Source organism: Pinus tabuliformis, chromosome Q, assembly GCF_031772625.1.
Source record: "Pinus tabuliformis cultivar Carrire ecotype Pingquan chromosome Q, CPIR1, whole genome shotgun sequence".
Taxonomy (NCBI): Eukaryota; Viridiplantae; Streptophyta; class Pinopsida; order Pinales; family Pinaceae; genus Pinus; species Pinus tabuliformis.
Window position 1 is genome coordinate 696,259,428 of NC_142296.1, and position 26,283 is coordinate 696,285,710.

The window sequence follows — 26,283 nt, forward strand, 5'->3', positions numbered from 1 at the left end:
AACTCAAGAAAGATGTCAAGGACAAGTAATGGAGGAAGTGTGAACTCCGATGCAATCATGAGGGATGATTACGAGGAAAGGGCCATGATGACAAGGAAGGTTGGGACCAATGGTCCGAATAGGGCCAACGTACACTTGGCCAGCTCACCCTCATCACCGGAAATATCCATAGACAGTAATAAGTACTCCTCATCGAGCACTCTCATCACCTTTTTCCTTCATTCTCTCCTCGAAACTTTGCTCCTACAATCTCCTTGTGCCCCCACAGCCTCGTAACCATTGTTCTCCATTGATTTCTCCCATATTCTTGCTCTTAGAATTTTCTATAGGAGCACTTACAGGTTCTATAGAAGAACCTACAGAAGTTCTACAGGAGGGCCAACAGTCTTCTACAAGAGGGCTAGTGAGTTGTTTCGAAGGAAGAAAACATGGGTTTTAGCACAATTCTCAAGTTGAGCAGGTAGGTTCTATGCATACCCCCATTGAATATCAAAATATGCAAGCATTGGTTTAATTTTGAGGAGGAAATAAAGCCTTTAGGTGGAGGAAATACATAACAGAATTTCTGCTTATTTCTTAAAAAAAAAACACAGTCTCTCTATTTCTTTGTTTTTCTTCAAAAATTATTCTCCTTCTCCACATTAGGATTCCCAAAGAAGCATAAACAAAATCACAGGAGGTTTTATGAGGAAGGAACCTACCAACTCCTCCAAGCTCCATGCACATCCCCAAGTAGTAGACATATTCACAAGAGCAAATTGGATGAACTTTTTTGAGAAATTCCGAGGGTTTGATGAGGAAATTTCTCAAGAATTTGCCCACTCTTTGGTCCCTCACACTAGAACACATGCCATTGTCACCTTCAGATGTCTTTACATGGAGATAACCCTTGAATTTATCAGTAGGGTCACTACTCTTCCTCTTGGATTGCCCTGGAGTAAGGATGAAAAACCAATTGGCCAGGCTGCCAAGAAAAACTTCTTCCTAAACAATGAAACCCCTGTAGAGGATAAAAATGGCATTAGAAGGGATAGCATACCATATCCTTGGGATGAGGTCAGCTACCAAATCATCAAATATATTTCCTGTGAGGGGAGGTACAGCATTGTCTATGGTTACCATTTTAGAATCCTTCATGAATTAAGATATGGCATGAACACTCCAGCCCCTCAGAAGCTTAGCATCCCCTACTTCCTCTTGCAGTCTCTCATTGACTCTAGCATTAAAGTTCAAGCAAGGAATTCAGAGTAGCTCGCTCACCATGGGTTAATCAAAATTTTAGTGGAAGAAGCCCTCCATACATTTACACTCCCTGTAGCATGGGAAATCTTTCGAAACATGACAGCAGAAGATGATATAAAATCCCTAACCTATGATATCAGTCCTACTGGCAGTGAGGAGGAAGAGCAGCAAGGGGGAGAAGGTGAGGCAACTGGTGACTTAGCAGAACAAAAAGGGAAGGAGGAAGAAACTAAGATAGAGGAGAAGGAAGCTGAAGAAACAGAGCAGGAAGAAACAGAGAAAACAGAGACAGAAAGAGAAACAGAAGGAGGATAAAAAGGGGCAGAAAAGACAGAGGTGTCCCATGAGACCCTAGAAAGAGAGGCAACAGTTGCTCTCACTACCCTCAACACACCAATTAAGCCAAAATAGAAAAGGAAGAGTAAGACCTCAATGTATTTCAGGGCTAGGAAGAGCACAAGAATCAAAACATGGAAACCCCAACCTTCTTTAAAAGTGCCAATTATTATTGAATATTCACCCTCTACCCAAGGAAAAGAATCCTCTTCCAAGGCACCTATCACATATGAAAGGGGGACTCCTAGATCCCCTACATGGAAAGAAAAGGTAGAACTACAGGACCCAAAAATAGTCCTATAGGAGGCACAGACAGTTCTACAGGAGACCCTGTCAAAACTACAGGAGACCCAAAAGCTTGAGAAAAGGGTAGAAGGACAGCCACAGGGAAAGGAGGAAGAAACAAAGCTACAAGAACCTGATCCCCAGCCCAGTCTTGGCTCCTACTACAATCTTCTTGAGGGGGGGAGAATAATTCCACAAAAATTTGCAATTCCACTATTCTTTGAATTAGAGAAAGAAAGGATAAGGACCCATAGGTGGATGAAAATAGCCAAATCCAAAGGGGTTGAGGATATTGGCCATATGGAGAACAAACTCAGAGAAATAGGCAGAGAGTTAAGTGTTGTCAGACATAGCGAAGCAATTGCAAGAATCCAAATTGAAACAGAAAATGAATTGTTAAGGAGGCAGCTGCAAGAGAAAGAAACCCAACTGGCATGCATGGCAAGCTGGTCCATGGAGGCATTGCAATGTAGGACACTAGCAAAATCCTATGGCTTGTATCTCAAGGACCAATGGTTGCAATTTCAGATAAAGACTTTGGCATAAAGAGGCACAATGTTGTTCCAAGATTACAGGCAGTTTATGGACCTGTGTGACCAAAGCACATCAGAAGATAAGGTAAAGTTGGCATAATTCTACCTGCATAACATGGCCCTCATAGACATGAATGTGTGGGACCCCAATGCCAGGTTAGGGGACCTGAAACTCATGGCCATGGCCTCCTGGATGAACCACGAAGAGTTAAGGGTAGTAGAAATAAGAAGATTGGTGGTAAAGGAGCAGAATGAGCCATTAATGATCAAAGCTGAGCCATCAGACCCCATGGCACTCATCAGCACACATAACCTGCTTGCAAATAATCATCAGATCGCCCCTAGATATATAAATGATCAGTGACAATCCATTGCACATTTTGAGGATATGGAAGGTTACTTGGAGATGACTATGTGCATGCATGTATAAGTAGATGGAACACCATACCACACAGTCTGCAGATCAGGGAATATCATTCTCCAATGAGGGTGAAGGAGGCATTAAGGAGAGTGCCAATGTATAAGCGCTCCATGCAAAGGCTGAAGGTCAATTGTATTGGCCTCAAATTGAGTCCCCCACTGCTGCTAGGCATGCTCGACAGCAGAAGGGAAGAAGGAGAGTAGGAGCAGTGGAAAGAAATAGATAGGAAGGCAGGATTCTATGACAAGGAAGAGGAGACCACATCAGAAGCATGGGATGCTAGGGAGGTCACCAGGGCCATAAAAGATGAGGAGATGGACTAATTTTCTCAAAGGATGAGCAACACTTTCAATAGGGGGTGATGATGAGCCTCATAAATGGGTAATTATATGGGCTCATTTTACCTGCTAACCTAGTCAAATCAACCATTATCTTAGCTTATTGTATGATTTTCTAATTATATTTATGCTTATAGAGTGAGTTGAGTTAGTTATGATGCCATGTGGTCTAATATGTGTTTAATGCAGATTATTGATGAATTTTATGGTCAAATTCAAGGATCCAGTGGACAAATGGCATCAATAACTCAAAGTGGACAAAGGAGAGAACTTATAGGAGGGAGTTCCCCTCATTTATTACTCCTCACTTCGAATTCCCCTTCATTCAGCTCAGAGTACAAGTAGTCAAGTCATGCATTAGCAGGCAGCCTAGAAAGTGGAGGATAATTGATGATTATCTCGAGTTTTGGGAGCCAATATTCCTTGATTTAAGGAAGCTGTTGGTAGCTTCATTTGTATAAATAGAGAGGCCTAGGGCCTCACTAGGGTCGGATTTTTTTTGGATTTTGGTGGTACTTTTGCTCATGTAAACTCTGCTCAACTTCGAGCTTATTATTTTGACAGTTTCATGTAATCTTGTTATTGTTTAGAAATAAAGATAGAATCCTTTTTGAGCTAGCACTGAGTTACCTCAGAGGGTTGAAGCTCTTGGGTTAGGGCCCAATCCAAGAAGCCATGCTCCTCTTTACTTGTATTTTTATGTTTTATTTTAGTTTGTAGATTAGGTTTCTATTAGATGAATTTATTGTATGGTCAAGAATAGCTTGCTTTTGATGATTCAATAATTTGCTTCCATTTGTTCTTTCTATAGCAGGTTAAGAAATGGTAAATAAAAGATCCAAAAATGCTAGTCACAGTGCCTTGGCCTCTCTTCCTCCCTCTGGGACCATGATTTGAGGCGAAGACTCTCTTGCTACCCCAAAAACACGGATTTTCCTCCTTCATAGGACTTCTAGTGTTTGCAGCTTTTAGAAGGTTAATAGTTCAATTTTGCTTTGCTTCAGAACTTCTTCATCATGCTCACTTCTTTATTTACCATAGTCTTCTTCCATGCTTTCCTTTCATGCAGCAATTATCAACATTTCCTTTCATAGATCACAATTTAGATTAGTTTGATGCAAAACTTTTCTAGATGCACTTATTCCATTGCTTTCTTAATTTCTTTGGTTAACTGTCAGTTGTTTATGCAGAAAATATCTTCTAGTAGTAGGCCAGCCTATCAGCCATCCCATCCTCCATCTGATCCATCCCTACAGGTCCCCAAGTCTCCCCTTAATTCCGCCTTAGTTTCCTACATTTTCCATAGAACTGCTTCCTCTCTCCTTGAGCAAATCCAATCATCTTTCTCTCCCCTAATGATTCTTGGTAGACCCTAGGTACCGTAACACTTCGTTCCAACCTTCATTCACCTTTTTCACCAACTCTCACACCCTCAAAATAGCCAAAACTGCTCTCGGCCTCCTCTTGTAGGCCTCCTGTAGAACATTGTTTTTCCTCCTGTAGATTTCATGTGTCCTCCTGTAGATTTTCCTATAGGCTTTCTTTTGAAGGCAAACTATGGGAAAAGCTTCCAGAAGGCCACCTGAGACCTCCTAGGACCCAACCACCCCATCCTACATCCTCACAAGTCCTAAAACCGCCCTTCAACACCACCTATTCGTTGCCACATTCACAAACAATAAATCATATGCATGTCAAATTCACATAAAAATACATAAAAATCCAAAAAGATGTCTTTTGCTCATTTACTTCCAGAAATAGCTTAGTTAGATGTTGTTTACTTCCTTGAGTAGGTAATGGCATTATTTTCATATTTTTCATAGTGCTTTATGCAAAAGTAGGATTCACTGGTTAATTAGGATTTACTTGGTTTGCTTTACATTTCAATATTTCTCCTTTCTGTAGTTAGAGTAGTATCTATAGAGTAGTCTTTCTCTCCTTTCATCACATATAAATCTTCTTTTGGAATCCATAGAATTTTTCTTGAGCTCCTAGTGATCTTGCGTCGACTCACCAAGTAACAACCTGCAGTAAGAACTAGTACTTGTGCATACAGCATCGTTGCTTCCAAGTTTGTTACGAACTACCGGGTTGATAATAGTAAAGTAGTTAGCCCAGGAGTTGCAGCATTATTACTGCAATACTGGCGCTCGCCACCATGTTCAAGAGTGAGCTGCTGACACGACTGATTTAATTTCCAAATTTCCCCCCACTATTTCTAGTAGGTACCCCAGTTATTTTTTAATCGCAATCTTGAGGGGGATAGCATATGCTTGCACTGTAAGTCCATCCTTCGGATGAATCCAACCTAGTAAGATTAACGAGCCCTAGGAAGGAGAAGCTCATGTTTGTCATGGTGACGAATCCGATGTTGTTTAATATTTTATCGAGTCTGACAAATGTGAAACTCGGTATCTTTTTCATGTTTAGAGAGTTTGAAAAAGACACGGAAAAGAAAACTCCACATGGTCCCTTTTCATACATTTGTGTCTCTCGAGCCCGAAAAGATAGAAAACAATACTTGAGAGAACCACTTGACCATTTCAGTCAAGGAGTACCTTTTTCGTAAATAGTGCATCCCAGCCTGAAAAGGGGTAAACGTATATTGGGCACATGACGTTTCGCATCCATTAATAAGTTCAAAATGACAAGAGCTCGACAATCGTGTTTAAAGGGTTGAAAAAGAGCTTGAAAGCGGACCCTCCATTTTATTCTCTTTTACAAATCAAAAGGAAAAAATACTCGGCAATCTTTTCATTTGAGTTTTACGAGTCGAGAAAAGAGTTGAAATGTGACTCGGTACCATCGTCGAACATCCATCACCTGTCGTTGCGCAAAAGGTAAAATGCATTATCCAATTCTTCAGGCAAAATAGGTCAAAAACACTTAAAAACCCTAATATTTCATGAAAAACTGAATAAAAGGAGGGAAAAGTAAATATTTTTTACCATTTTACCTTTGTGTGAAAAAAAATTTACCCACTTTTGCCCTAATTTTTTCGGAGTAGATTGTGGGAGATCTGGGAGGTCATTCACCGAGCCGTCAATTACAGGTAAGAGCCAAGTCCTTAAGCTCCATTTCCATACTTTTTATTCCTGTTTTTATCCATTTTTTGGATTTTTGAGGGAGGTTTTGGCAAAAAAAATTGCCCTCGGTCGGCGAGATTTCCGGGCACAGGATCGCGCTAGCCCAGGGTTTCTAAAACGACCAACCACACCATCAATGTAACTATTTTTAAAACAGGCACATCGGTGTCGTGAACAAAGAAAATATCATTTTTTTTCTCTTAAATCCATTGTTTGAATCCAAATTTTAGCTGCCAAAAATGATCATTGACTTGACATAGTTTTTGCAGGAAAGAATCATAAAAAATGGTAGACTAGAAAGAACATGAGAACAAAGATGTGAACACCCAGGCAATGGATGATCCAAATTTCTTGGATGCCTTGAGGAACTGTGGGCTCCTCAAGCTCTTTCTCACACCAGGGATGTAGGCTCAACCTGAGCTGCTTCGATACATGATTAGTCTCTGGGACATAAATCGAGAAATTTTTATCATTGGTGACCAGGAGATGGAGTTGGAAACTTCAGACATCTATTTCATCACAGGATTGTCCCAGAGAGGGGAACCAGTCAACCTATATGGGTCAAGGCTGATTGGGGCAAGCATATCCATGCTACTTGTCGAACATTGCCCATAAGCCCTCAAATCCAAGAGTGGCAAGATCGAGATCGTGACTGTGCGAAATATTACACTAAGAGTGCTATTGTTGACCATCAATAAAGTGGTTGGGTCCCAAGCAAAGCATGAAACCAACAAATCGATGTTTCTGTATGTTATTGACTATACAGTGCCAACAATCTTCAATTGGGCGGAAGCCATGAAGATCAACATGAAACACCAGCTGTCAAAAGCTAAGGTGGGGAATCTGAAGCAATTTTGCTTCGGATTTGTGCTAGTGACCTTCTTCCTGGAGTGACTTTCATTGTTCCATTACTAGTTGACTGAGGTAGATCCACCGATGCCACAACACCCATGGATGGTCCGTTGGAGTCGTTTGATGCTGAGAATCACCAAGGGCCAGCATATGTCTTAAAAGCCCACCTTTTTCTCATGGCTACAACGACAGTTGATCGTAGTGGAGGATTGGCCTTACAGCGGTACCGACTTCTGCTGAGATCCAGATATGCCACTTCCAGATGGGGAGGATTTCAACGACGAAGGTAAAAAAAATCAATTTTCTTTTTTTCAATTGTTATGTGTGTGTGTGTGTGTGTTTATAACATTTTGTTTTATCAATGTAGGTGTTGGACTAGAGCATACTGCCGAGATGTCCCCGATAGCCAAGCGCGTCGCTCGCCAATTTGATGTTGCTCCTTATTAGAAAGGAAGTGACAACGAGGAGGAGATCACGAGGAACCTTGAGGGGTTGACTTGTGGGATCCTAGAGTATGCCCAGGTGGGAGACATCCCACGCCAGTACCAGAGGCATACGGTGGGGGTATCTGATTGGATCCGTTGATTGCTAACTCATGTAGCATGAGCAGTTTCATGTTACCATGATCACCATGCTGATTAGTTCCTAGGTCCAGCATTTACATTTTTTAGGCCTACGTGCCACGGATATATGAGGCCTGTGAGCCGTGGATGTTATTTAAACACACATTATTTTTTGGGGTTTTGATGTATCAAACATTATCACCATATATATATATATATATATATATATATATATATATATATATATATATATATATATATATATATATATATATATATATATATATGTTGTATTTTCTTGCTTACTATGGTACAAATGATTTGTTTTAGCTTTTCACATGTTTCGTAAATGTTTATCCAACACATAATTATCTAATGCATCTGTCAATGTATTCATGTGTCTGGGAATATGATGATATGTAATGTAATCAAAATTTCTCTCCAGTAGATGAATACATAGATACATTCTCAATATCTGAGGGTTTCTGATGGAATATTGCCCATTGAGTTGAAGGACAACAAGCTGTGAATCTAGGTTGACAACCAATTCTCGAATGTCAAGAGCAATGGCTTCTGACAACAATTCGATAACTGCATTGTATTCAACAATTTTATTAGTTGTACGACCTAAAAAAATACCTTGAAGATCAATCAACTCACCATGAGGGTCATAAATGGCCCATGCCATGGAGGATAGATTCTGGGTACTACGGCAAGCACCATCAGTGAAACCAATGTGAGGAGTCACAGACATCTGCAAAGTGGGGAAAAACATAGTAAATAGGAAAGTTGTTTGAAAACTAACACACCAAACCACACTACACAAAAATGAATGACACACTAATGTACACAAGTAACCATGCAAGATGACCTAAGCATAGTACTTTTTGAGATAAAGCCCATTTCGGGGCTTGTCTAAAGGATTTCCTTCATAATCAATTAGCTCATAGGCCCCTTTTTGCAACACTCGTTTAACAATGTAGGGCCCATGCCACATGGGTTTGAACTTGCCTGCCCCCAGCTTATCATTAGCTTGATCATATAGTAAAACCAAGTCACCCTCATAAAATGCGCGAGGGGAGACCGACTGATCAAAATGGGACTTGACTCGCTTCTTTTGTGCTTTGATGACCAAAGAAGCAAGACGATGAGTCTCATCCAACCATTCTAAATACAAGAGGTGTTCTTCTTGAGGTGAGGTTTTGGGGAGAAGTTCGACAACTAGCTTGAGTGAAGGGATTTCGCACTCAATCGGTAACGTTGCTTCCAGACCATAGACTAGCTGGAATGGTGTGAAACTAGTTGCGTCCTTGGTTGAGGTTTGGTAAGCCCACAAAGCTAAAAAGAGCATGAGATGCAAATTTGACTTATGCATCCCAATAGTATGCTGAAGCATTGTAACCAAAACTTTGTTCACAACTTCAACTTGACCATTGGCTTGAGGGTAATATGGGGTTGAGCCATCGTGGCGTAAACCCAACATAGAGGTCATCTCAACCATCATGTAATCTCGGAAATGGGATCCATGGTCGATGACAATGTCTTTGTTATGAAACCAGCTCACAAAAAGATAGAAAAGAGAGATCCACGACTTAGAATTCAGCCTCTTCGAGGGGGCAACCTCCTTTACATTACATAAATGAACAATTCTTGGATGATACAAATGACAAAACCTCCTTTCTATATATAGGAGTCTAAGGAGTCACCATGTAATCCAGCCGACCTAACAATAATAATATAAAGCCACAAAAATAACAATAGAGGGATTCTATGGGGCACAGAAATAACAATATGGGGGTAATAGGGGCACAACAATATAAATAAGGGGTATAACTACAATAGTAATGGGGTAATCACTAGTATTATAGGGACCCAACATGCCCCTCTCCTTCAAAAAAGTGTTGTCCTCAACGCTTGAGTAGTTCTGGATACTTCTGCATAAAATTCTCATCCTCCCATGTGGAATCTTCAGCGGATAAGTTCTTCCACTTGATAAGATACTCTGAAATTGATCGATTTCGTAGCTGTCGAGTTCTTGTTTCTGTGACTGCTTCTGGTTCCAATATAATTTTTCCTTCCTCATCAAGTTCTGGCAATATTGTTTGAATTGGAAGCTTGTCACCTATAACCTTCTTTAAACATGAAACATGGAAGACTGGGTGCAATCGAGAAGCTGCAGGAAGCTCCAATTTGTATGCCATAGTACCAATCTTTTGCAACACCTTGTATGGACCATAATACTTTGGTGACAATTTATTATCCTTCTTAGCTTGCTTTAGGGACATTTGCTTATATGGTTGTAGCCGTAGGAATACCCAATCACCTACTTCAAAACTTCTTTCACTGCGATGTTGATCTGCCTGTTGTTTCATTCTATTTTGTGCCAACACGAGGTTATCCTTTAAGAGTTGGAGGACTTGTTGTTGATGTTCGATGTGATGTTCCACTGCCTGAACCTTAGAATTTTCTCTTAAATATGATGTGATGGATGGTGGTTGATACCCATAAAGTGCCATAAATGGGGTCATTTTTGTTGCTGTATGGAAGGAAGTGTTATACCACCATTCAGCCAGAGGCAACCATTTGACCCATTGTGTCTGTTTATCAGATACAAAGCAACGAAGATATCCTTCCAAACATTTGTTTACTATCTCAGTTTGCCCATCAGATTGAGGATGATAAGATGAGCTATGAGCTAACTGAGTACCAAGACAAGAAAATAATTCTGTCCAAAAATTTCCAGTGAAAATGGGATCTCTGTCACTTACAATAATCTTTGGGTTTCCATGTAGCTTTTGAACTGTTTCCATAAATGCAGTAGAAACTGTACTGGCTTTAAATGGATGTGATAATGCACAAAAGTGTGCATACTTGGTAAGTCTGTCAACTACCACCATGATGACACTCTTTCCCTCAGACTTGGGTAAACCTGTGATAAAATCCATTGAAACCTCCTCCCAACGTTGGCCTGGAATGGATAAAGGTTGTAATAGACCCGGTGTCTTAATTGTTTCAACTTTATTTTGCTGGCAAACCAAACATTCTGCCACAAACTTTTGAATATCTGATTTAAGGCCATCCCAAAAAAATTCCTTCTTAACCCTGTGGTAAGTTTTTAAAAATCCTGAGTGCCCTCCTAAGGGAGAAGTGTGCAATTCCATAAGAATCTTTTGTTTTAGCTGGGAATTCTTACAGAGGTATAAGCGATCTTTGTACCATAACGAATCATTTTTCCAGCTAAATGTATCAGATGTACTGAATCTTGTTGTATCTTTCGAACAAGTGCCCACACTTCTTCGTCATTCTTCCATTCCTCCCTTGCTTCGTTTATCCAATCTGGTTGGATAATAGAAATGGCACACAACAATGCTTCCACATCCTCATCCTTTCTTGAGAGTGCATCTGCCACCACATTTTGCTTCCCTTTTTTGTAGATGATTTCAAAGTCATAACCCAACATCTTTGTGACCCACTTTTGTTGCTCTTCAGAGGATAATCTTTGTTCTAAAAAGTATTTAAGGCTATCATGATCCGTTTTTACCTTGAAGTGTCTTCCCATTAGGTAGGGTCGCCATTTCTTAAGTGCATGGAGTATTGCCAACATTTCCTTCTCATAAATAGCTTTGCTTAAAAACTTTCCCTTGATTGGACGACTTTCAAAAGCAATGGGTCTTTCATCTTGCATTAGAACAGCACCAATTCCATTTCCTGAAGCATCACATTCCACAATAAAGGTTTTTGTGAAGTCCGGTGTAGCTAAGACCGGTGCTTGGCACATTGCCTCTTTAAGATTTTCAAAGGCCTTTGTTGCTTCTGGAGTCCATGAAAATGAATCTTTCTTCAATAATGTTGTTAGAGGTGCTGCTATTTTCCCATAATTCTTAACAAACTTGCGATAATACCCTGTCAACCCAAGAAATCCTCGCAGATGCTTTATGGATGTGGGGATTTTCCATTCCTTAATGGCTTTAATTTTGCTAGGGTCTACCTTAACTCCTTCATGAGATACAATATGACCCAAATATTCCACCTCCTGGACTCCAAAGAAACATTTGGATCTTTTTGCATATAATTGTTTTTCCTCCAATAGTTGTAGCACCCTGTCAACATGTTCAACATGATCCTTCCAAGACTTGCTGTAGATTAGTATATCATCAAAAAATACTAACACAAATTTTCTAAGGAATGGTTTGAAAATTGAATTCATCAAACCTTGAAATGTTGAAGGTGCATTGGTAAGGCCAAAAGGCATGACCAAAAATTCATAATGACCCTCATGAGTTCTAAATGCCGTTTTTGGAATGTCTTCAACTTCATTCTGATTTGATGATATCCCGAACGAAGATCCAACTTGGTGAAGTAAATTGATCCATGCAATTCATCTAGTAATTCATCAATAACAGGAATGGGGAACTTATCTTTAATAGTGAGCTTGTTGAGCTCCCTATAATCTGGACACATGCGCCATGATCCATCCTTCTTGTGCACCAATACTACTGGAGCTGAGAAAGAACTTTGACTCGGTTGAATTATACCAGCCTCTAGCATTTCTGCAACCATACGTTCAATTTCACTTTTTTGGACATAGGGATATCTGTACGGCCTGATGTTTGGAGGAACACTTCCTGGAATCAGATGAATAGCATGATCATGATCACGCATAGGTGGGAGACCTTGGGAGTCTCAAATACCTTGGAATGATTGTCCAAGACTTTTTGGAGATCTGGAGAAATAGATGATTCCAATGTGGAAACATCTAGCGAGCATAATTGTGCAATTACACCTCTTTGCTCCTTTCTTAGAAGCTTTGTCATACCATGAGAGCTGATTATCTTTCCTGGTTTCCCTGCAATACCCCTTAATTCAACTTCCTTTCCTTCCGAAGAAAATTTGATGAAAAGTTCTTGAAAATTAAAAGCTATTGTACCCAAGGATTGTAGCCATTGGACTCCTAGTACAACATCCGCACCTCCCATTGGAATGGAAAGCATTGGGCTAGTCAATACATATTCTCCCATGGATAGCTTGATATTATGGCACTTTCCAGAGCAATTTATTGTTCCTCCATTTGCAATCATCACTTGACACTCTGGTGCTGGATATAGGAAGCAATTCAATTCTTTTGCTACCCTACAATGAATAAAATTGTGGGTGCTTCCTGAATCAATCAACACTATTACCTTTTTCTTCTTGATTTGTCCTTCTATCTTGATGGTTTGAGGAGTGGTAATTCCCGCCAATGCATTACAAGATATGGTTGGATTTATTTGTTCTTCATCTAGGCTTTGTTCCTGGAATATATCCTCTTCTTTTGACCTTTCTTGCTCCTTTTCTTCTTCCTCTTCACAATCTATGTAGAATAATTTCTTCTCAGCACACTTATGACCTTTTGTGTATTTGCTATCACAATTGTAACAAAGCCCTTTTGCTCTTTTTTCTTCCAATTGTTGTGGTGTCAACCTTGTAGGTTGTGGAAGACTATGGGCAACAACACTTCCCTCTTTATAGTTGTGAACGGTATGCTTCCTAGTTGCCATAATTTTGCTTTCCATTTTTCTTGCTAACCTGAATGCCTTCTCTAATGAATCAGGTTCCCAAAGGCGCACATCATGTTGGATATTATCCTTTAAAGACCCTATGAACACATCAATCCTATGCTCCTCTGGAATATCTTTTACCCTTATGTTCAATTTTTGGAACTCCTCAATGTGCTCCATTATTGAACCCTTTTGTTTGAGACTTATCAATTGGCTAAAAAAAGTGTTGCTTTTTGTATCCTCATAATGTGCTATCAATTCTTCCGTAAAAATTGCCCAAGTGATAAATTGTTTACGAGAACAAAGCCATTGATACCATACAAACTGATTTGGTTCCAAATATAAAGTTGCCGTACGTACCTTTTGTGGGTTTTGCACATTATTGAGATCGAAGAATTGCTCCATCTGTAATATCCATGTGGCGGGATCCTTGCCATCAAACTTCCTCATATCGATTTTTGGAACATGGTGAGTCTTCGATCCAACATTAGAGTCTATGGAATCATGATTAACATTTCTTTTGTTCTCATCATGAGTTTCCTTTACTACCTTTTCACCATTAGTGACCCTTTCTTGTAGCAACTTCTTCAATTCATCCATCTTATCATCCATGCCATCAATTTTAGCGTCCATGCCATCCATCTTAGCTTCCATCTTAGCTTCCATGCCCTTTATCTTAGATTCCACGCCATTTACCTTAGATTCCACGCCATTTATCTTAGATTCCACGCCACTTATCTTAGCTTCTGTTAGCTTTTGTGAGCGTGACATTTGTTGCACTTGTTCTTGTAATTTTGATATATCATGTAGCATTTCTTCCTCTTCTTCATGAGTCATGCTAGAGCTTTCAGGTTCCTTACTAGGTGTTTGCATTTTCTTTCCTCGGGGCATCAGTTACCGATAATAATGCTTTACTATTCCCTTTGAATTCCGTTAAACCAAGCTTACACAAAAATTTAAAAAAAAAACTACACACCTTTTTTTCACTTTATAGAAGCCTGATATTGAATCTGATGTATCTCTGTAATTTCGGATCATCCAGTTCTGAAATTGCTATCTGTAGTAGCCTTCTGCGTCCTCTTTCCAATGCCACAAGTCTGAGCTAAATTGGATTCTCCAAGGAAGAGTTATGTGAAATCTCCCACAGTGACTAGCTTTTAGACTGGTTCAGTAGAGCGAACTTGTACGACGTTCCACGAGTCACTGTTTCAACCTTTGAATCTGAAACTCACCCACAAGAAACTACAGTCCGTCCTCTTTCTGTACCTTTTTACGAAATTTCAATCCGATCCTCAGAGAGAGAGTTATGACGATTTTCCCCAGGTCACCTGTTTTGAATGTAATTCAGGAGTCTGCAAAAAGGCCAAATTCCTCAGATCATATCTCCGAAAATATCACGCTAAAAGCTCTGAAATTCGGACCCAAAGTTCAGAGCCAATTCTTCTCAAATGGGTTTTTTTTGCGACTTTTGAAACGTTACAGAAAAAAAGTTATAGCGAAAATGCCACGATGACCTATTTGGAGCAGCGAAACCCTAGAATCCAAAGCTCTGATACCAAATGTTATGAAACCAGCTCACAAAAAGATAGAAAAGAGAGATCCACGACTTAGAATTCAGCCTCTTCGAGGGGGCAACCTCCTTTACATTACATAAATGAACAATTCTTGGATGATACAAATGACAAAACCTCCTTTCTATATATAGGAGTCTAAGGAGTCACCATGTAATCCAGCCGACCTAACAATAATAATATAAAGCCACAAAAATAACAATAGAGGGATTCTATGGGGCACAGAAATAACAATATGGGGGTAATAGGGGCACAACAATATAAATAAGGGGTATAACTACAATAGTAATGGGGTAATCACTAGTATTATAGGGACCCAACAGTCTTGAGGTACGCCGAACCTAGAAATAACGTGATTGAATAGAAATTGAACCATTGTTTTACTGTCTACAGAGTATGTAGGCATCACTTTGGCCCATTTGGTGAAATAATCCACAACAACGGTAATATAACCATGCCCCCCATCCGAACAAGGTTACATGTCATATAGTCAATGCCCCATTTGGAAAAAGGACCAATGGTAATGATGGGGTGTAGGTGAGCGGGCGAGGCGCGTATCTTGCGCTGGTAAATTTGGCATTCATGATACTTATGAACAGAAAAGATGCAATCCTTAAAGATAGATGGCCAGAAATAACCAATGCGAAGGATTTTTTGAGCAGTAGCATAGCCAAACATATGACTGCCATTCATTGAGAACTCTCTCAGCCTCCTTGAGAGTAAGACATCAATGAAGAACTAAATCGACATTGGCACAGTATAAAGTATCTCCAATAATACAGTAGGGTTGGGATTGATGCCAAATGCATCGGCGATCATCCTTAGTCAATGCAGACTGGAACGTGGACATCTGGAGATACACGATGATAAGCAACATATGGGTTAAAAGGCTATTGAGCTTGTTGACCTTGGACATATGGATATTGCACCTGTTGTCCCTGAACATACAGGTTTTGAACCTGCTGCCCCTGAACAAGAGGATTTTGGACCTGCTATCCTTAGACATGAGGATTTTTCACTTGATGTCCTTGGACATAGGGATTTTGGACCTGCTACCCTTGGACAAAAGGATTTTGAACTTGTTGCCCTTGGACATTATGATTTTGGGCATGATGCTGTAGGACTTGACCCTAACCTTGTCCTTGCAAGGGTTGACCAAGTTGATATGTATATAAGGGTTGTTGTTCCCGGGTTCACTCAGCTACTGCAAGGGTTGACCTTGTGGCTGCAAAGGCTGTCTCTGCGGCTACAGAGGTTTGCCTTGCGAAGACATAGGTTGGGAGTTTTTCTAAGCATACTTCATCTGCGACTGCATGGTTTGCTGCAACTGTTGCAAGGGTTACCGCTGTGGTTGTTGTATTTGTCCTTGTTGCGGCATCATCCACCCCTACTGTTGCACGGATGACCCTTGCTTTAACAAATTTTACCCTTGTTGCTGCAGACGATGTCCTTACTGCTGTAAGGGTACTTGAACGATTCCCAGATTAAGACCTTGAAATTTTTTGAACTGTATCTGGCCATAGCCACCAAGAAAAGTGGACGGACCAGGCTGAGCATACTGTCTAGGCTGAAGGACGTAAGGCAAATTGACCATTCCTTGGGAACCATATGGAACATAAGGAGCTTCATACTAAACTTGAGCCTCATAGGGCTACTGATACTAGAAATTTCTTGACCTAGACGGACCAATGGGATTTTGGACCTGTTGGTATTGGAAATTGCTCGATCCAGCAGGACCAGCAAGGTTTTGAAGAGAACCAGAAGAAGGTGATTCATCCTACCATGTGAGGTTGTGAGCTACTCACATTGGTTGTGCCTGACACCATAGAAACACTCAGATTCTTCTCCCTGGGCGGTGGTATAGCTTGTCCACTTACTGGAGAGGTCGAAGAACTGACAGCGACATGCCTTGAGACTGTTTGTTGAACCGGACGGGTGAATTGACAAATGAGACAAGAGGGTTCGGAACAGTGGGTTGCATCGGGACTGAGGTAACTGCAGAAATAATCATTTGTTGGGAGGTTAGGTTCTGAATAAACGGACCTGTAGTAGGCATAGCGCAAGACACCCAAACATGGTTGTCATAAAGTGATGAGGCACTGTGTACCTGAGACCAACTGTGAAAGTCACATAATTAGGTGGCAAATCCCGTGTAGGGGAAACCTTCAAGAGGAAATTGATGCTCTTCCTCTTTGATAGTGTGTGGAGTAGAAACTTTTGATTGATTCGGAGAGGTAACTGGAGCTTCGCTTTCAGGTTCCATAGGTGGAAACAAGCAATGACGAACGACCGAAGATGTACGAGGGGATAATTCCAAAGGAACACCTGGCTAATCATACGGACTATATGGACCCTGCGGTGATATCACAATAGGGTCGAACAAAGGATTAGGAGGATATATAACTAGTCCAAGCTGACCTCCAGTAGTCGGCGAACTCTCAGGAGTTTGGACGGGATTGTCTAGAGATTCCAAACCAATACCATAAGGTGACCCAGTATCTGAAGTAGGTGGAGGATGAGATGACAAAGGTTGAATGCTCAGAAAAATTCTGAGTTCAACACGTTGGTTGTCGAGTGAATCTTGGTAATTCAGGAAAAGGCTCCTTAGATAATCTTTCAGACGGAGGAGAGGAACTAGGTGAACCAGATGGTTCAACCACGATGACCTTGTCTTAGTTAACAAGGAAAGAGAGATAAATTTCAAGGCTTTAAAATGTACTTTAAGGAATACTCACGATTTGGTCTAGAAAAGACTAACATGGTGTTATAAGATCGTGGGCAACAATTTTTTAAGACACATAAATAAATTGGTGCTCTTTCATGTTTTCAGAGTCGAGAAAGAAGCAAAGATGAATCTATCACTTTCTATTGGAAACGAGCTCGAAAGGACAAGCACTCAAATGATATTTTAAGTTTAATGAGTCAAAAGGATCAAATGACTACTCTGGATGATCTAGGTAAAAGGGATTACCAGGCAACCATGAACTGCAGAATACCTCCCGGCGAATCAAGAAGTACGGGCAGGCAATCTCCCCCAATGTTGTGTTCGGTGTATCACGTTTGCAAGGCGGCAGACTCAGCTTCTTATGGATAAAGGATTGTAGCCTAGAGGGGTCTCCCTTTATATACTCAATGGTACAGGGAGCACAAGTCTGTGCTAGTGTTGTCTAGTGCCAAAGCTAACGACAACTGCTAGGTTTAAAGAAATGGGAACACGTCTCTAGCCTAGAACTTCTAGATGTGACGTTATGTTTCAAATGTGCCTTAGGTTAATTGAGTTCATTTTAAAGTTTATCTTGAATTATGTCTCGGTTTTCAAGCCTTAGTGATGTGACTCGAAAAGTCCTAAAAGCAGCTAAATGAGACAAGACCCTTTCAATTCAATGAATTGTCTACACTAGAGGGTAGAAAATGCAATCAAATGCAAACAACCAAGCAACCGAAAGCAAAATGATTTTTCACTACTTCACTTTTTGAAAAAATAAACTAATGAACAATTCATTTCAATTCCTAGTTTCCTAACAAGTACACTCCAAATAGTCCTTTCAGACATAAAGAGAATTCTTTTTTCTTTTCAAATGCAAATGCAACCCTAGACTCCAATGATGCTAACTAACGTAACATATTGATGAAACAAACTAGAACTATGTACTTTTCATGAAATGACAAAATGAATGTTGAAATATGGCAACAAGAGTATTACAATTTAATTTGTCCTTGAATTAAATTGTGAATTAAAATCTAATTTAGTCTTAACAGCTACTTGGAAATAATTAGTTAATTTATTTTGATTTAATTAGTTGGAGAAATTCAAGTTAGAAGTCTTTTTGAAGTCATGGAAGAGTTATCCCTTAAATTAAGGAGATAAGATTGAGTTATATTTGAGTTGTAATTACTTAACTCAGTTTAATGAGTTAAATCCAATTAAATTAGTTCCAAACAATTTGAGGAACTAATGTTGAGTTAACAGTCAGTTGACGCATGCACGCACTCAACTAGTGCTACTCTAGTTAACTGAAGATTTCCTCATCAGAACTCATGCAAGTCTATTCTAAGAAAGACCCAATTGAGATTAAAGTCAAGGACAGTGTACTATCGGTTGCATTTTCTCAAAGAGAAAACTCATGCATGAATTCAAGGATAAATCCTTGAGGATTGTGCAGTTTTGAAGTGTGTGAGATTGGTTTTCCACTTGGTAAAGGAGAATCATTCACGAGGAACAGCGCAAGGAAATAGGAGCTTGGAGGGCAAAGAGGAAGGTTGGAGAGAAGCCAAGATTGCTTGTGAGCATCTGTGAGGATTGTACTGAGAGCTGGATAGCTGTGAGAGCTAAGGCTTTGTATAATTCCTATGTATTTCCACCTTGTATGATAATACAGATAGTGGGGTTTTTAGTTGAGGCTTTCCCCAAAGTATTTTCATGTGTATTGTGCATTGATTCTTCTTCTTTTGGTTATATTGTTCGCCTCGATCTTTAAGCTTTCGCAAATTGATAGTAGAAGTAGGTTATAGTATTCTGATTTGATTTATATTGCATTATCAGGTTAACCTACATACTGATTTTTATACAATGAATTTCTCATAAAACACTTCAATGAAAAAGTTTTCGAGACAATCGATTCTCAAGCAAATGAAAAACACAAAAAGAGAACCTCTTTCAAACTAATGACACATTGACTCTACCAAAAACAAGACAAGCAATGTGATCTATGCCAAAAAAGATAAGTTTAGACAAGCAAATGAAACTTTTCAAACTTGTGTGATGGATACCAAAGCAGTAAGAGGACTATAAACGAAATGTGAGTAAATTCACCAACAACTTGACTCACTAAGTTCACAATCAGTTGAATGGATGATAACCTAGATGCCCTAGGGCCACAAACCATCCAAGGACCCAAGAAATCAAGCAAAAAGAAGGCAAGTCAACAAGCAAACAAAATGTTGGGTTGTGTAATATTCTTTCCATGACTAGCCCACATAGTTAACCAAGGGTTAGAGGGGGGGTGGAGCCCCCCCTTTGTTGCGTCAATTGCACAGCGGGGGGGTGGCAGTGACACCTATCCAGGGGGTTTGAGGGGGTCGGGTAGCCTCCTTCTACAGGTCTAGGGCAGCACCCCCGGGAAAAAAATAAAAATAAAATAAATAAATAAATAAATAAAATATAAAAAATAATTAAATAAATAAAAATAAAAATAAATAAAAATAAAAATAAAAATAAAAAATAAAAAATTGGACCCTATATTAGGTTAGGTGGACCTACCTATGGTTTTGTGCATGGTTTTCGCACATGGTTTTGGGTGCGATGGTTTTCGTCCATGGTTTTGGATGCTTCGGCATGTATAAATATGTATTGTAACATTGAAAGGAATATAATGAAAAATCAAGCTGGTAGTCCTGGTTTTGGGATCCAAGGGAAAATCTTTGTGTATATGTGTTTTATGTGTTATGCTCTTGCATTGTTTATTTTCTATTGTTAAAATTTGTATGCAGGTAATTTATGTACGGGGTTAAAACCTACATCTGGTATCAGAGTTGTTTTGGCTTCAAGGGGACACCTTTGTTGCTAAGGGGTTTCACTCGGGCCTGTGGTAGACCCTGTTCAGTGGGAGAAATGCGGGATCGATTTTGGTGGTGAAAGAAGATGACGAGAAGTGGAAAGATAGAGATTGAGAAATTTAATGGTTAGAGTTTTGAGTTGTGGAAACTCAAGATGGAGGATCTATTGGTGGATAAAGGTCAATGGATCACAGTAGATCCGGGTACTAAACCAACGAGAGTGTTCGATGAAGAATGGAAGAAGTTGGATCGGAAGGCAAAGAGCACAATACGGTTGTGTCTCAGATTTAGTATTGTTGAATGCATCAGGAGAAGCTACAGTGAAGGCTTTGTGGGACAAGTTATGGATTTTGTACCAATCTAAGTCTCTGGTGAATAAACTGTTCCTATAGAAAAAGTTGTATAACATGAGGATGAAAGATGGAGACTCGACGACAGAGCATATGAATGCATTTAATACTGTAGTAAGTCAGTTATTGTCTATTGATATTAAAATTTCAAATGAAGATAAGTGCATTAGTTTGTTGTGTTCTCTACCAGATTCATGAGATAGTCTGGTTATTGCAATAGGTAGCAATGCAACTACCTTGCAGTTTGATGAAATAGTCTCATTCTTGCTGACAGAGGAGATGAGACGGAAAAATATGGAGAGCTAGAATGGTGATGCCTTGTCTGTACGAGGACGATCCCAGAGCAGAAACAAAAATAAGTCATCGAGTGTGAGATCTAAATCTAGAGGGAGATCTAAACTCCAAGAAAACCTGTAAAGGTGGTGTGCTGGAAAAACGGAAAGGAAGGGCACTACAAAAGGGACTGTAAATCTAAAGATCCTGACAAAGGAAAGGCATCTGATGATGCTCCTTCTGCAGAGGCGAAAACCACCTCAGATGAAGGTGGGGATGTATACTTGGCTTCTTCAAGTACACATGTAGATCATGACACATGGTTGATTGACTCAGGTGCATCCTTTCACTTCACTCCCCATAAAGAGTGGTTCTGCGAGTATGAGAAATACGATGGCGATGATGTCTTCTTAGGGGATGAAAGGAAGGCTAGAATTGTTGGTCGCGGAAAATTAAAGTTGAAGTTGTAAAGTGGAAGGGTTAGAACACTTCCAGGTGTTTTGCATATTCCTGCATTAGCCAGAAATCTGATTTCTGTAAGCAAGCTGGATGATGCAGGTGTAAAAACAGTGTTCGAGAAGGATACCTACAAGATGGTTCGGGGAGCACTGGTATTGATGTGGGGAGTTCAGATTGGAACTCTGTGCAAGTTGTAAGGTAGCACTATTGTTGATGGGTGCAATAGTTCTATGGTTCTGTTGAGGCCTCGAAAATCGTTGCAACAACATTAGGGATAACCACCCGGTCCGGACCTTAGTACAGCTCCTTTTCCGTTTGGAATAGTGGCTCCGACTGGGGATAATGGGACCAGTTTCCCAAAAGTGGATAAACGGGATGAATGGATGATTTATAAACTAAGCTAGCGGTGAGCGAATAACTAAAACTATTAACAAGAATACATAAACTATGATCTATCCCGGGAACTTATTGAGCTTTAAAGTGCAGCGCTTGATGATCCGTGTCTATAAACAGGCATATAGATGACTCCATTTAACAGACATGGACATTATTTCATTCATGATTACTATGCTTAAATAGTTAAGCAAAGCGATTGAAGCGATATTACCACACTTATCATTTATATCATTGACATATACATGATTAAAAGAAAGGCATATCATAAAACATCCAGTAGTGGAAGAAATATAGATCTGTTGTTACAGCGCATGCATATAATCAATAATAGCAAAGATAATCACATAACAATTCATATGAAAGGAATGAATTTAGACATAGATAGAAATACCATATGAGCTGCTTGACACTCCCAATATCAATCGTTACTTGTAATTCTTCCTTCAACGCAGAAACATTCTCAACAAAGACAATAGTGCACAATTGCATAAAAAGCTTCCTTGTCGAATTAAGAACAACTGGTCCAGTTTCATAAAAGAATATTGACTGAAGCACAATAGTGCAAACTTCAGTCTTTAAGTCTGGTACAAAACTTTACGACCCTTTCCAAAACAATGAAAGGGTCTATAAATACTTAACTAATCTACCTATCTATAAAACAGAAATCCTATTAAATTGGTATCAATCAATCTTGATCTGATTCTTCTTCAGCGATCTGGCAGTCGGTGGCATGATTCATCAGGTAGGCTGCTTGCCTTTATATCTGAGCTGACTTATCGCAAGCATTGGCTCTACTTCAGGAGGTTTGTTGAGGCGCGAGCTGAGCTGGGCGGCATAGGTGGCATCCTGAATATCGGGAATCATATACCCGATCGCATCTGTTAGGCACTTAAGGGCGGCTCTCTGTGTATGCGGCTTTACCAGGAAGAACCAATATGTGTCCTAGGTTAAACTGTTAATCCCAGCGATTAATCTCCTCTTTTCCTCTAAATCAGGATAACATGATTGCTCCAATGTGTTCGTTGTTGTCAACTTTCCTGGTGTGCATTGGGAGATCATGTTTGATAAGTAGAGAGTGTTATTAACTAACTCAACTAAATTGCTAGAAGTTGATTTACATCTTCAAGCTGCCCTCTCTGCTTTCATTAACTGGGACTGCCATTCTGTGAAGAGTATATCTTTATGTGGTTCTAGGATTCTGGGAAAATTCGCCGCTTGTCCTTGATCAGAATCTTGCCAGTCAAGAAATGCAGCTATGGTTTCTTCGGCTTGATCCAATTCAGTTCTGGCCTTCTCTACCTGCTTATTTATGGATGTCGTTAATTCACACAGTGGCTCTGCCTGGGCGATTTGTTGACACAGAAGCTTAATTTGGGATATTAATGCAGTGTTTATTTGCAATGCTTCTACTCTAAATTCAGCCACTTGTGGAACGCCCTTTATTTTTTCAAGCTGTGATGACAATTGAGCAATTTGCTCATCTTTTGTTTTCATCATTTGCTCATTCGTTGCCTTTAATTGTGCCAATGCCTCTGATAATTCTTTCTGTTTCTGGATCGCGCTTTGGTCGATCCTTTGCTTTTCTGCCTGCAATTGTTGAGTTAGTTGACTGTTCACTTGCTGTTGTGTCAACAATTGCTGCTCTGCCTGTTTTGCCTTTTGCTTTGTCTCAGCTAACTCTGCCTGTAATGAGAAAATCTCTTGATCCTTGGTTTTCAGTAGAAGACTTACCTCCGATGCCTTATCAATTGTCGTTGCCAAATAGGCTCCCGCATACTGCGACAATTTTGTTAGGTCATCGGAGGGGTCAAATTCCTCCTTCCAAACCACATCGCCCGTAACAGTTTGCTCTGGGAAAAGGGAAGGTTGATCAGTCCTTCTTCTTTTCCTTTGTCGTTTAACCACTGCTTTATGCCTTGGGCTGTAGAAGACATCCAAGGGAGGAATATCTTCTACCTGCAGAATGATTTGGTCGGAGGGGTCCTTTGGTATTATCTCAACCTCTTTAGAAATGGGTGGGCCGCTGGTTCCACTCAGAACCTGTGATGAAGTGATTTCCGGTGTGTCCGTTGTCTTGGAAGTGTCTGTATCTTTTGAACATTCCAACCCACTGATGATGGAATCAAATTGCTTCCATTCCTGGAGCAATTTAGGGTCAATACGAGTATCTATATTGACATCAATGGTGGTTTGTTTTTGCTTTTCGGCTTGGGACTCCTTCTGCACTTTTTCCTGTTCTCTCTTCTGCTTTTCCTCTTGTTCTTTCTTTTGCCTTTCCTCATGCTCTTTCTTTTGCTTTTCCTCTTTCTCTCTTCTCTGTTTTTCCTCCTGCGCTCTCTTCTGCTTTTCTTCTTTTTCTTTTCTCTGCCTTTCTTCTTGTTCTCTCCTCTGCTTTTCCTCCTGTTCCTTCTTATGATCCTTTGTTATAACTGGAGGTTCCTTTGACTGTTGCGGATCAGGCTGGCTTGATGATGTCGCTGGGGTTGTCGCTAGTAAATCTAGAGGCAGAGTTTGCAACCTCTGTTCTCTATGTTTATTAAATTCAGTCAACCCTTCATCATTATATTTTACTTTAGCGAATGCTTTAACCTGATTTATTGTCTCAGCTGAAGAGAACAGGTCATCAAACATATCTTCTTTATGGTCAAATCTTGTCAATTTGGCCTGTTCTAGTGCAGTATAGGCAACTTTGTTTGGATCAAACTGCCTATTTGGGAGAGTCACCAGAGTTAAGGATTGAATCTTTGTAGCTTTCTTTTCTGCATGTTTGAGATCATGCAAGGTATATACACCGCATCTCAAAGGAAAAGAGGGCCAGCCTTGCTTCTTATTTTTCTTGAGCGTTTGTGTAACACTCTCAGCAATGGTTTGGTAAGAAATTTCCCTCGCCAACAGTTTATCCGGTATGTATAAAGGGAGGACATGAGCTCTGGCTTGGCTACCGAAAACTCTTATGTAGGTAAATCTCTCCTCTCCAAACCATCTACCTATTGAGGTTAAATCAATTCCGGCTTGATAAGAAATCTTGGGAGCAGGTTTATCGAAAATGGAATAATAAATAGGCAACATAAAGCCATTACAAACTTGGTATAGATGATGTTTATAAGAAGATTTCCACAATTTCTGATGATATATATGAATAGGCGTGGGGTCTTGTGCAGTCCATCTCCAGCCGAGTACGATGAATTCAGAGTTAAAACACAGGGTATCTAGAATATAGGCACTGTAGTAGAATGGGGGAATTACCCTTTCAGAAATACGGGTCTTGCTTCTAAACTCAAGCACAGCTGTTGCTAATTTGTCTGAGAGGATAGTGGCCCAATCCATAATTATACTGTTGCATGCTGCTTCCATTAGGGGAACCATTTCTATGGTAAAATTAGCAGAGTCATGCAATCCCCATAATCTACACATCATTATTCCAGCATAGCAATAAGGAGAAGCCAGAGAATCAACCGAGTACTTACCGGAAGATTCATGTTTGTGCTTGGCCGGATTTTGTCTCCAATCCCGGATGGGTTCGGATTCAACTTCGTTCTCTTTTGAGAATTTTTCCAGGAATGCCTTATTGTATATTTTCTCTGGCTCAGGCAAATGATACATTTGCCTCAAATCATCAGCTTTGAATGACCCGAAAATTCTCCCGTCTCTGGTGCTGAAGGTTCTATCCAGGATTGGGGTTTCTTCAATTGCCCACCGCACTACATCAGTGTATGGGAGAATTTGTTCTCTAGCTGCTATCCGGTGAAGGAAGGAGTCGGCTAAGTCCTTGAGAGTACCCTCAGATTTCCGAGTAGAATCTACAGTAGCTTCTACTGTTGTCACTGCTGGTTCTTCGGCTTCAATCAGGTTGTAGGTACCTTGCCAAGTAACTCTGACGAGACCCAAACATGTAGTATCAGATATCAATCCCTTCTTTTTGTCAGCGACAGCTTGTCCTACAGCTGGCGCAGCGGAAGTGCCTGTGGCCTTCTTGGATTTCTTCCCCATTTTGCTTGAGCTTTCTCCTTGGGATGAATTCTGCACAGAGGCGAAAATAAACGTAACACGGAGAATTGCAATGAAAACTTCAAAGTAATGAGCTATAGTGACTGATGCGTAATCAGGGATTAGCTTTTAAAATGGGCACAGATATAATTCATGGGAGGATTTTAGGACTTACGATCACATTAAATGGCCGTTTAAAACCTGTCAATCTTAAATGCCCATTATATCATTATTTGGTCGAATGGCCCGCTTAAGCGTGCTATGGATATTTTGGCGGTTGGGCGCAGGTGCATCATTGCTTAACAGATTAAGCTTTAAATATGATTCGATCATAATATCCCTCCATTTAATGGCTTTTTGAAAACCACGCTTTATCGCAATTGGCCATCGGGGAGAGCTTTAACCTCTTGTATTGACACTATTTAAAACCCCCGATCGCCGATAGCCGATATCGCATCGCGTCGGAAGAATAGGGATTATATCTGACATGGACAGCAT

General features: G+C 40.1%; 1 pseudogene; it reads right to left on the reverse strand.

Moving 5' to 3' along the window:
* The window catches only part of LOC149221451 (receptor-like cytosolic serine/threonine-protein kinase RBK2), a 94,912-nt pseudogene that overhangs the window by 365 nt on the left and 68,264 nt on the right, over positions 1-26,283 (reverse strand).